The sequence below is a fragment of the Pholcus phalangioides genome, unplaced genomic scaffold (assembly GCF_987345545.1).
Source record: "Pholcus phalangioides strain wild (caught in Gottingen) unplaced genomic scaffold, Ppha-v1.0 ptg000002l_1, whole genome shotgun sequence".
Lineage (NCBI taxonomy): Eukaryota > Metazoa > Arthropoda > Arachnida > Araneae > Pholcidae > Pholcus > Pholcus phalangioides.
In genome coordinates this window covers 11,559,511-11,572,200 of record NW_028301595.1, presented here as the reverse complement: position 1 = coordinate 11,572,200, position 12,690 = coordinate 11,559,511, and the positions used below count along the sequence as shown (strand labels likewise).

The 12,690-nt window shown below is 38.8% G+C and overlaps 1 protein-coding gene across 6 annotated transcripts in view; it reads left to right on the top strand.

Annotated features, from left to right (window-relative positions):
• The window catches only part of LOC149089415 (dachshund homolog 1-like), a 205,868-nt gene that overhangs the window by 70,850 nt on the left and 122,328 nt on the right, over positions 1-12,690 (top strand). The gene's annotated exons all lie outside the window — the stretch shown is intronic.

The following is a 12,690-nucleotide window of genomic DNA, read 5'->3' as shown; positions in this document are numbered from 1 at the left end:
CTAGGGCCTTTTGAGTTAGGCATGATGTATGAGATGATTGGCGATATATCCCATATTTTCCCATGGTGTGATACCGATTTCTCCAAGACTTAATTCAAAAAAAATCATTAAAACCATTTAAAATCATTAAAAGTTGAGGTACACATACTGCGTGTGTACCTCAATTTTTAGAGATAATATATACGTATTTATCTCACATATTTCTCAATTAAATATGCTTGTTTCATGAATTATATTTTAATGTACAGTAGCGTTTTTTTACCCTCACTGGGGCAACTTTGACCATCTTTAGTAGCTTCTTTGGAGATGATTGGCGATATCCCATATTTTCCCATGGGGTGATACCGATTTCCTGTATTTTTTTCTTGAGAAAATACATGGTTAACTCAAGTATATATATACTGTCGTTTGTATTGATATACTTTTCTCCCGGAACACCTTTCATAGACCGGATGGAATCCATTACAGGGTTGCATTTGACCCGCGGGGAGGAGGTTATGTACCCTTTATCTAGAAGGAGTTGAATACGAGAGACCTAATTGAGATTGGGTCAGAGACCTGGGCTGACCATTTGGACATCAAGCTAAAATAAAAAATATATATAGAGAGATATTCACATTGCGCTTACGAGCTCTATCGTTTTGCAGAAATTCGAAGTTTTTAGCAAAACTAGAACAAAGTGAAATCTCGATACAACGATAACCCTGGGGTCCGAGAAAAAATGTCGTTGGAGAGGGATTATAGTTTTATCGAGAGGCGGTTATTCAACTTATATAGCCATTTACAAACAAGTCTTCAAAAAATATAGTTTTAGAGGGATTTATCGTTATATCGAGTATCGTTGTAGCGAGATTTCACTGTACATGTATATGAAAAGGTGGCAGCGGTATTTTGTTTCCAAGGAAGTCGTCTAAGCGTCATTCCAGAACAAGACTAAATGCCGAAACCGAGGCATCGAGGGAAGCACATCCACCGGAAAACGATGATTATTAGGAATTACGACTGCTCAGGGCAAAAGGGAAAAGTTCCAACGAAAACTTTCAAAATTAGAAGAATCAACGATCGTTTAATGGTCGTTAATGCTCACGCTCAGACTTCGATACCTGCAAATAATAATAAAAACAAAAGTTGGGGTTGACGTTCGTACAGAGAGGACGATTCTTCAGCTAAAACCGAGGCAATAAACACATGCACAGAAGAAAGAGAAATAGTAGTTAAAAGACAAAACCCTGTCTCATTCGGAGACCCCCGTTCCTTTTTTCCTGGAGGAGTCTTTTAGAGCTGTTTGGGAGAGAAAAGAACCAACAAAACAAATGACGACGGCCATACCCTGAGCAAAAGACTGCTGGTGTCGGTCGGGACCCCATGAGAGAGAGAGAGAGACTCTCTTTTCTACCCACCTTCGGGTAATAAAGCAGCTTTAGATTTGCTCGTGAAACAGCGGGAAGAGAAAGTAAAATCATCGTAAAACAACGTACTTTTAGACCTTAATAAACCCGGGGAAACCCCCCCCCCCCCTTCAACCACCTCCCAACCCTGGACCAAATAAAAAGGTATTAATGCTGTTCGAATGGAAGCGGGAGGAAAGCTTACCTCCAGGAATGGATCTTAGAACTGTTAACTCTTGGCGGTATTTGGAGGCGTGGGAGAGTCCCCAACGATATCGGCAAGGTTTTATTTGTACACACATATATACACACAGTATGTTATTTCGTTTTTTTTCCCGAGTACGTTCGATGTCAATGGTAAACGCTATCAAAAAGTCCACTGCGTTTTGGCTCCTTTTTGTACAGGGTTCTGCAGGTTTTTTGGCGCCCGCGTCCTCTGTCTCTGAAAGAAGTGAACCCAAGAAACAGAAAAACCAATTTAAATTAAAATAGTTCCGGTTAGAAGCTAATTTAGCTGAGTTAGGCCTGAACGTCCATTGTACGATCCCGTGGGACACATATAAGCTCTAAGGAAATAAGGTTCGCTACTTCTGTTGTGTAGTGGTTCTCAAATACTTTTAATCGTGGAGCCCCAGGAAATCTTGGTGCCTGCCATGGACTCCCCTACTTTCGATTTCAATTTAATTTCATCTTCGTACATGAAAAAATTACAAAGCATTATAAAACTGATATGATTCTAGATACAAATAAGAGCGTTAAGCAGTACAATATAAATTGTACACGTCACTCGAACCACGGAGAAAAGGGAATGTAAATGTTCTGACGAGCTCCGTGGCCGATAAGGAGTGTTAGTAAAAACAAGCGGGGAAAGAGAATGGTTGGGAAAAAAGTAGTTAGTAGTAGTTATAAAAGCAGCAGCTAGTAGTTAATAGTTTAGTCGTGGATCCCTGGAAATATTAGTGTCTGTCACGGACCCCCATTTATAGCAGCAGAAACTGTAACCAGAATGTTCAGCGAGAATGTTCGCGACAATCTGAGGACACTTTTGTGTGATCGATCACATTTAAATGTGATTCGATAAGCAATGCAACCTACTGGACTGAGAAAGGCAATTTAAACAACGTTTCCATACCCTTATCGAGAGATGTCGTTACGAGAGCAAATTTTGATAAATCATATAAGTATTATTTCTGCAGTCTATCAACGATGCAACTGTAATTTTGCGGATAAATTTAATTACAATTTTTCTTTCTAATTATTTTTTTTCCAACTTAACATTAATTTATTTTATATTCTACAATTCGTACGTGGACCCCTCGAGGTCGAGGCACCCCAATTTGAGAGCCGCGGTTTAGGACGCTCGCCTGGCATGCGATGGGATGGTTGTCTAAATTATTCATTTTCGCATAAACCAGTTGTCAAAACCCTTGTATGAATTGTGGAGAGCGACAACATCTCCATGTGATTGTTCACTTTTTTGTGAAAGCACAAGATTTATAGCGGGGGGGGGGGGGAAATTATGTGAGAGTGCAGAAAATTGATGTTTGTCACAGGTCAAATTTTTGTCAAATTTCTGTAGCTTAGCTCCTAATATGACTCTATAATTAGGGTCCTGTCCTTGTTATTACTAAGTCTCTGTGCGATGTCGTTGAAAGAAATCTATTATTTTTTCTCTATTGTATCCAACATAACTTTAAAACTAGATTTTTTTTGAAAATTTCTTCCTGGTATTTTCATCGCGAAGAAAATGAGTACTTTACCGAGGTTCCTTCAGAAATATACCATTGCAACTGGTCATGAAGATTTTAATATTATGTATAACGACTTCCTTCTAAGCACTTTCTATAGCGGTGGAACATAAATGCATAATAACCTGAGAAATATCTCGACAATTCACAATTTTATTCTTCAGGGAAAATGCTCTGTTGAATATAATCTCATAATTCCTTTCACTTCCGTAACAAGTTGACTCGTGTCCATTCAGTATTGTCCATGCAAGATCTGTAACCAATTTATTAAGTTCGTTTTTTTTTTGTAAATGCCTGTGATGCACTATTAATTTCAGGAATTTTGTATATATCTGTTATCTCAACTTCAGATATTAAAAAATTCAATGATGGGAGAGAGAGAGAGAGAGAGGGAAGTTTCTGGTGCATACCTTAGATTTTGCTGTTCATGCAAGGTGTAGTCTTAATTCGGCCTTTATCTCATCAACCGTTTGTCATAGCTATACTAGTTTCCAGAGTGAAAATGTAGTGTGTTATAAAATTTAAAAAAAATCTAAATTTTTCTATACAGTCCGCCGTCCTCCAACTTTCACGCAGAAAGCTGTTATGCTGCCTCTCCTCAGACAAAAAAAAATAATTCAGTTTTTAAGTGCAATATTGCTGTGATATTCGAATCCAAAAATCGGAGGAAAGTTACAGCATAAACTAGCGAACAACGCTTTTTTCCTCATTAATTCTGTTCTTCTACAACTTTTATCCGAATTTTGAAAACAAATATCTCAGTGAATATTGCACTTAAAAACGTGGAATTTTTTTTATAAAAATTTAGATTTTTAAAAATTTTTTTATGAGACACTGTATTTTCACTCCCGACACTGTTGATGAGATAAAGGCCGAACAAGGACTTACAATATAACATGCTACATGCTACCCTTTCGTTCATAGCAGTCAGTTTTAAATCTGAATAGTACTCGAAATTATACTGTCTGCAATTTTACCAAATGCAGTAAAATCTCTATTAACCGGCAGGGATATTTGGTTCAGAGTCACATGGTAATAATCATCGGCAAATAGAGATCTTCCCCCGGAAATGTGAAAAATTGAAGGCTGTGACGATTTGGCAAATTTATTTACAAACAAATGAAAATCGAACTTTGTATATAATGGTATGAATTAAGCGAAAATATTTTCAAATCGTCATTTTGATTGGTTTCTTTATTCCTCGTGCGGCACTCGGCGCCAGTGGAGAGTATACGTGACTAGTCGACCCAGGTCTGGCCCAGTGCTTCGGCTGATAGAACCTCGGTTAATCGATTTTTCCACTCTAAATTAGATATCGGTAAAATAGTGGAAAATGTGTACGTGATATTGAAAAACGGATGTCAGCACTCTCTAGAAGCGGATTTGTGGCTTTGCCGCCCTGTAGGCCATTCAAATTTTCCCCTCCTTTCTCCCGATCTAATCAATTGTTCTTGACCAGGAATTACCGAAACTTTCTGCCCTTCCGCCCTGGGCTATAGCCCACTCTGCTCGGCTGCGAACCGTGGCGTGTTTGTGTAACCCAGCAACTTTGGAAGCCGGAGCTGGCGGATGATTTAAGGTTGGGTTTCTTAACCCAGTGGTCCTACAGTATGTCGATCGGGCGTCCACGCTAAGCTCGATGTTGATATGGCTGCAACGGGGGAGACAGTTGCGACCAGGTCGAAAGCCCACTCTGCTCCTCTGTAAATACGCCTTTGACGTTTCGCAGTATGTGTTTTAATATAACTAAAACGACATCCAGGAAATTCGAGAATCATGTGCAACTGTCTTACCAATGTTAATATGAAAATCGCGTAAAAACGAGCTGATTCGAGAAACAACTCATTTCCCAATCGCCAAACGGACGCTGCACGCCAAGTTACAGCACTTCCGAAGTTTTCTCTACCTCATCACAGACGCCATAAATGCCCGCCTCGAAAAAGATTCCCTTCTTACCTCTTTTAGTCCATTCCTATTTCCAGTAAGAAACCCGGGGGCACCCCTAGTACTTTCGTAACAAGACAATGCAGCAACAACAACCACAACGGTATTACATCCGCCAACTGGTAATAACCATAAGCGCCGCGTGTGGAAAGACGTCCAGAAGAAGTAAAAGAGCGGTCTTATATGTGTTTCTGCTCATCAGTAAAAACTCCTCTTTCTCTATTCTTTCCAGAACTCAGGGAGGTTTGAATGACTGTTTCGTCTGTATCTAGAAATCTCGTCAAAAACTACTCTTCTCTGTTGTTGCAAGTACTAGGAGTACGGGGAGTGGAGAATGAATATCTGGTTCGTCTTAAGGGTCGAACATAAGGTTCAGAAATAGGGAGGCCCCAAAAGAGATCTCCTACCCTTACGCGGCGTTATTCTGCTTATCCAGTTGTAATGAAATGTTTTCTCTCATCCAAAGTTACAGGAGGACTGCTTTTAATGCCGGTCATTCGCAATAGAAATGGCGGTTGAGGAAAATATAACTCTGCTATTTGTTGTTGTTGTTGTTTTTTTTTCCTACGGGATAGTCGATTGGTGGGAAATTATCTCAGTTCTGTGATTCCGAGCCACCGGTTCTGGATTATGGTAGGGACAATCATTCCTGGTTGATGATTATCGAGAAGAGTCGTTCTAGGCTTAGCTCGTTTTCCTTGCTTGCGAGAGGAGGTGTGTATGTGTGAAGACACGTATATATTCGCGGAAACTTATAAAAGAATACAGACCCATCACGTACTAAAATTTGTGCGAAGACTTAACGAGGGAGTTGATCCGTAAACAATCGGCCAACTTGTTTTTTTGGTGATTCTTAGAGATTTGAGCAATCAATAGGTGGCCAATTAGATTGGACTTTGAAGAAGGGGGTGTAGTTTTACCAATTCATGAAGTGGATATGCTGTAAGATCGAATCAGATTCTTCTCTGAGCTCTCACCCATTATGTAATTCTTTTTTTTTTCTCACAATAACCAGTCAGAAGAAGGATACCTCCATTCTAATATGTGTACATTCATCTTAACTAAACCCCGAAACTTCTCCAACTCCCAATCCCATCTCGTCTGTAATCACCACAAAATTTGTTAATTGCCACAGTACCCAATTGGCCGGGGAAAATATGTTGTAATAAAAATCTTGTATGCTTTTTGTTTTTTTTGACACAAAATAAAGTGTTCCAGACTCTGCCACGAAGCTGGGCTGGAAGAGATCTCGGCAACGGGATAAGTTTAGTGGCAAAGAGTTCTGGCGTTCATTCAGTCAGAAGAAGGAAATTACATCAAGACTTAAGGGGATAGTCAACACGATCTATATCAGCCGTGCGAAGGTGCGAAGTTCGTGACGTCACTGAAGAAGTTTATCTCATCTATAGCCATTGGATATACTACAAAAAAAGGTGAAAATGTGTCGGCCTGCTATATCCAATGGCTATAGGTGAGAAATGATCTTCAGTGAAGTCAAGAGCTTCGCACGGAGGCCTTCTGCTATAGATGCTGTTGGGATAGTAAACATCAATGACGTCAAAAATACGTCTGACCTCTTTTTTCCTGCTGAGCAACTGGGAGTTGAAATTTGGTAACCGACTCAAGTGGGATCCCTGGTCAGCGTGATAGTGATTATATTTGTTTCTCTGAAGACGGCACTCATAGTGTGTCGAGATGTATTAGGAGTTTTGTATTTTTCCGTTAATTTACCTTTTTCGTGGATGATTTCTGAGTATTGCTGGGCAAAATGTTTTACTCTTCCATAGTTTACGAATACCCTGTAATATCCATGGCACACAGTTGAACAACTTTCATTTAGTTACAGTCAAATTTTGAAGTCTGATTGTGGATCATGTTCCATTTTCGCCGATAGTCACTTGTCTATGGATCACCGGTTGAAAAACGCTGATTTACATGAAAAATAATCAGACCAGGACCCACAATGCGAAAAACTGATCCTGCACGTAGATGTGGATAGCGCAATCGAGCATTCCGTCGTTAGAAATCCGTATCCCTCATTGACCAGACCTTCAAAAAACATAAAAAACATCATTCACGATATTGAGAATACAGTGGAACCTCCCCTAATAGACACTCGCGCTTGAAGGACATCTCTCTAATCCTCGATCACGTGGAATAGGTCTTTAATGCATTTCACTCCCCGTTAGCGGATACTCTCGATAGCGGACAGTAAACTCAAGCAAACTGTAGTTTTTTTCCTTCCAAACTCTAATTTATTATTTTTTTGTACGAGAATTTTTTGTAATATTCAACGGTGATTATGTATAATACCAAGCTTCTTCCATTGGCAAATATGATAATCCGTCAATTAATTATTTGAATAACTGACCATCACTATATTCCTGAATGTTGATTCTGAATGGTAATGCTGGTTTCGTTTTCACATGCTGATGTGTGTGAAGAAAGCCAACATTACCAACTTATATTGATTTTGATGTTCTTTTCGCACTTATTTTAATTTAATTCAATTTTTTGTAGCAAAATCTGTGTAGTGCCCGTATCATGTACGAGTACAAATAATTTATTGGTTTAACGCATAGTCTCCCAAACTTTTTGTTCCATAGCCCCCTTCATCAGAAATTTTTTTCCTCTCATAGCCTCCCAACTCACGTAAACCCATAGGATTCTATCTTAAATCAGTAGGTTCTATCGCCCCCTTGGAGCATTCCATCGCCCACCAGGGGGCGATATTGCCCACTTTGGGAAACACTGGTTTTTGGAAACACAAATTTTTCCATATCAACCAGACTTGCCAACTTGATTTGGGAATTGTGCATAATCGTAGGTAAAAGTGATAAATGTAGAGAAATTCAAACTTTTTTTTCTATCGAGACAATTAATGATTATGCATAACTACCGCACCGGTGTGCTCACAGTAACATATACTCTTTAACATTGAAATTTACGAGAACCAATCGCAAGCGGAGCCAAACGTCGTATAAATGTAAAAGACGTATAAACGAGGTTCCACTGTACATTGCACCTCCCGATCAGCGGGCAAAATGTTTATGTCCCATGGTCGTCCGTTATCGAGAGTTTCTACAGCATTTCTATTTTGAAATCCGTATCGTATTTATTTCGAGTATATTGATGATTCATTGACCTCAGAAATATTAGGTAAAAAAGAGGGGGGAAGAAAAACTATGTCAAAGAGAGGGGAGGTGAAAAAAACCACCCATCACGCCATATTTTTTCTTTTACCTCAACGCATATTTGAGTCGTCGCATCCGTCTTTGGCGTTGAAGTATCGGTTTCATTTCGTATGCACCCACCTTTCCGCTCTCTTCAACCACCCATTCTTCTCATTTCTAACAAAAAAGGAAACCGAAGAAGAGGTTTCTTCCCCTTCCCCCCTTACAAAATATTCACACAACAATTTGAAAATCTGATTTAAAATTTACAAAAATTTATATTGAGAATTTTCCTCCTTCCTTTCAAACATCATAAATATAACACGTTGTCGCTCGTGTCGTTTTTTTTTTTTTTTATACATATAAAACGCGGGTATATATAGTATTTTAAAGTACGTTTCTAGTGGTTTAGCTTATCCGAAAAAAAATACCCATACATTATTTATAGAGACTGTTACATTCATGTATTTTTTATTTATATATGTATTTTCTGGTCAGTGTTTGTGCGTGTTTTGCAACTTGAGAAAGACCAGGGTATAAATGGGTGTTCAAAATATATATATAATTTATTGATAGCGTCCATCGTATGCTATATTCTATTTCAGCAAGACTGAAAAAAGGTATATTACTCATATAATCGGATATCAAAGATTCCATCCGAGTATCCGATTATGCGGGGAACAATTCAATTGCTATTTTATTTATTTATTTATTTTTATTTATTTAAAATGCAAAGCGCTACAGGTTTTTTTAAAACCCAATTATAGCTTGCAGTAAAAATAAAAACCAGCACATTATAGAAAATACGACCACATGATAAAGCACACAAAAGACGAAAAAATAAAGAGTAACAAATATTACGCAAAATACAAAAATGCGATACAAATATATATATATATACAACGCAATCACAGCCAAAATCTTCTAAAGTCTGTAACAGACGAATGAAAAATATCCAGATGTCGAGGAAGCTCATTATTAAATTCGGAAAATCTGTTTACAGCACTGTAATTAACAATATTAGTATTGAGTGATTTGACGGCAAATAAGCAATTAGATCTGGTATTGTTGCACTTAATATTGAAACAGATTTCGTAAAGAATGGGTATGCGATCGATTTGGTTAGGCAACAGTTTCTTGAAAAATATAACGAGCAAGTACTCTCTGCGTTTTTTGAAATATAAATACCTTAGAAAATTGTTTTCAATAATTTCAAGGCTCATAATATGGCAAGCGTGAAATGGACTCCTGATAATTGAAGCATATTCCAGTTTAGATCTTATAAGCGTATTGGGGCCATTTAAGTATTACGTAAGCAGATTTTCAGCCATTTTCACCCCCCCCCCCTCCCCCCGTCAGCAAAAATTTTGTCAGCAGCTTAGAATATTTCATGTCTTCAAAAAGGGGTGGTTGATGAAGTAAGCAACTTTCAAACCCCCCTCCCCCCCTTGTCATCAACAGTCAGCAAATCCGAAACCCCCCTCCCCGATGCTGACGTAATACTTGAATGACCCCATTAAAAAGGGATGTTAAAGTATTACTATTGTTGAAATCACTCGCCATTCTTTTAAGCAAGCCAAGTTTTTTATATGACACAAAGAACAAAGATATCTAATATGATCAGCAAAGTAAAAATTGATACTATAAATAACGCCCAAATCGGTAGCGGACGTTCTTCTAAGGCCCCTTTCACACGGAGCGGATGCGGACGCGGGTCCGCATACCCTTTCAAACGAGCGCTGAAGATGCGGACGAATTCGCTCCGCATCCGCATCGTCTGAATAGCTCCGAATAAACCTATTGTCAAAACTTCTATGTGCGGATGCGGAGCCCGCACTTAGGTTTTGACACATGCGGACGACGTCCGAACCCGCATGAACATTTCCTAGGTGCGGAGATTTTTCGGCTCGTCTGAAAGGCGCAGTATATTCCAATTGTTAAAACTTCTTCCGGACCCGCATACGCATCCACGTCCGCTCCGTGTGAAAGGGCCCTAAGGCTTTAAGCAATTGGCTATTAGTTGGCATTAGTTATTATAGTTTTAATGGCATCTTCATAGTTTATTTGCATCGTTAGTATAGTTTTGGCTGTATTCGGATAAGTAGTTTTTTGAGAAAAACTACTCACAAAGAGTACACGGGAACTTTAATTACTGTATAATCACCCTGTATTTATATTCGTGAAAACGTTAAAGTATCGTCAGGAGTGTGAGTACGGATCATCTGAAATCTTACAGTGAAAGCTCATTTTCTGTAATTTTATGTCGGGCACTTATACCTGTTAATTTCAAATTACATTACCGTGCTAACATTTGATTCACCCGTGAACATGCCAACTTTTGCGCATGGGCCATTAATGATGGTAAAATCAGCCGATATCCCAGGGGAAAAAACACCGAAATGGATGTTTTATACATTGCCAAGATATACAGTCAACCTCTGTTATAATGACATCGCTGTTACTTTTATATATATTTTTCCGTAAAATAATTTTCAATTCCTAGCAGACTTGATTTAGCATTTGCATTTGATCATTTTCTGCACACGAGGGCTAATTAGACCAGGACCTACAATTTACTAGCCATTCTGAACGGCAGCGTTCGGAAAATTTTGCCTTATTTTTCTTATATTCACCGAAAGAGATTGGTGTGCTTATCATTCCTCCCTGCGGTAACGATCTTATTCTGTGGTAATGTCGCAGTTTCTATTGTACCCCAGGAAATTCTCTGAAAAGGACGATCCCCGGGTATCGAACTTGCGACACCTCCAAACATCCTTTGGCATTTCAGGCAAATATCGACATGGGCTACACGATTCAGCATTTTTTTTTAGAAAGTGAAAAAGAGAAAACGATTTTTTTTAGCATTATATCTTCGGCCAACGGTTATCTGTAACAGTGTTTCTCAACCACCGGGCCCTGATATCATTCATACCGGACCGCGAGTGATTAGCCGTTTCATTTTCCTTCACTCATTTTCCGCTGGTCGCATATTTGACCGGGCCTTCGATTCACAAAAATGAATGAAGCCTGTGGCCGCGGGTTCGCACTGTGAAACGCATCACTCAAGTGATCCGTAATTATGCCGCGGATCACTTAAATAATCTGAGAATATGCCTCGGGTAACTTGAGTGATGTGGAACCGCACTGAGGGCCGCTTAAGTGCTCTAAAACTATGCCACATGTCACTCAAGGGGTCTCTAAATGTGTCAGGGATCGCTTAAATGTTCTGGAACTGTGTCGCGGGTCACTTAAGGAATTGGAAAATGTGCCACTGGCCACTTAAATGAGCTGGAATTGTACCACGGTCATTTAAGCAATCTGTAAATGTGCCGCTTAGTTCATTTTTACAAAATTAGGTTTGAGGAGGGCAGGCCGCATCAGATGACCCCCGGGGCCATATTTGGTCCGCGGACCAAAGGTTCACGCATATATGGCTTAGAGGGTGGGTCGCAATGAATTTCTTAAAGATAAATTTATAGTTCATAGCTTTCAAATAGCATTTGAAATAAGAAGAAATTGATTATAAAGGTACTTACTTCCGAAATTTTATTTAAAAAAATATTTTTATTGCATTAAAAAAATAAATTTTTGATTGTCGTGGGAGTGGGGGGGGCCTGAGCCCCCCTATGCACTGCCTCCTCCTCGTGTACGTCTATGATCTCACCAATATGCGTTAAGATTCAGAGAGGCAGAGCTGATGAAGAAATTTCGGCATCAGAGTTTTGCGGACTTTCCCTGGTAATGGGGGAGAGAGTCAAAAATGGCTAAAAGTTTGCTGACGTAATACTTGAACGACCCCTATAAGCAAGCACTTTAAATATTGTTCTAAGCTATTATTGTTCGAAAAAATTGCTAGAGAGAGAGCGAGAAATCTTTGGAACAAACCGTACGTTTTAAATCAGAGAAGAATAACTTGAGTTTGACATAAAATTTATTTAACAATCACAATTATATTGAGAAAAGTTGTCGAAATGCAATTTATCAAAAAAAAAAAAATAAATAAATAAATAAAAATGTTTCAATATTTCCGCGTTAAAATGGTGAACGAAATTTAAAATTTAAAGAGAGTTTATTCACATATTCAAAACAATGTAGCACCAATGTAAAAGATATATGCTTGAATGTTTGTTTTCTCAATCGTGATTCTGTATCCTCTTAATATAACCGAAAAGTTAGATCATAGTTTCCCATACATTTTTGTTCCGTGCCCCCTTCTTCATAATTTTTCTCTCATTTCCCACTAGCTCAAATAATCGCATAGAATCCTATGTTATAACCGTAGCTTCTATCGCCCCCCGGACCATTCCATAGCCTACCAGGGGGCGATATTGCCCACTTTGGAAAACACTGAGTTAGATTTATTCTTCATAGAAATGTACTCAGTCAAGTCGCACACATTGCCATGGCCACCTCTTGTTTTTGGACATCATCTGCGTG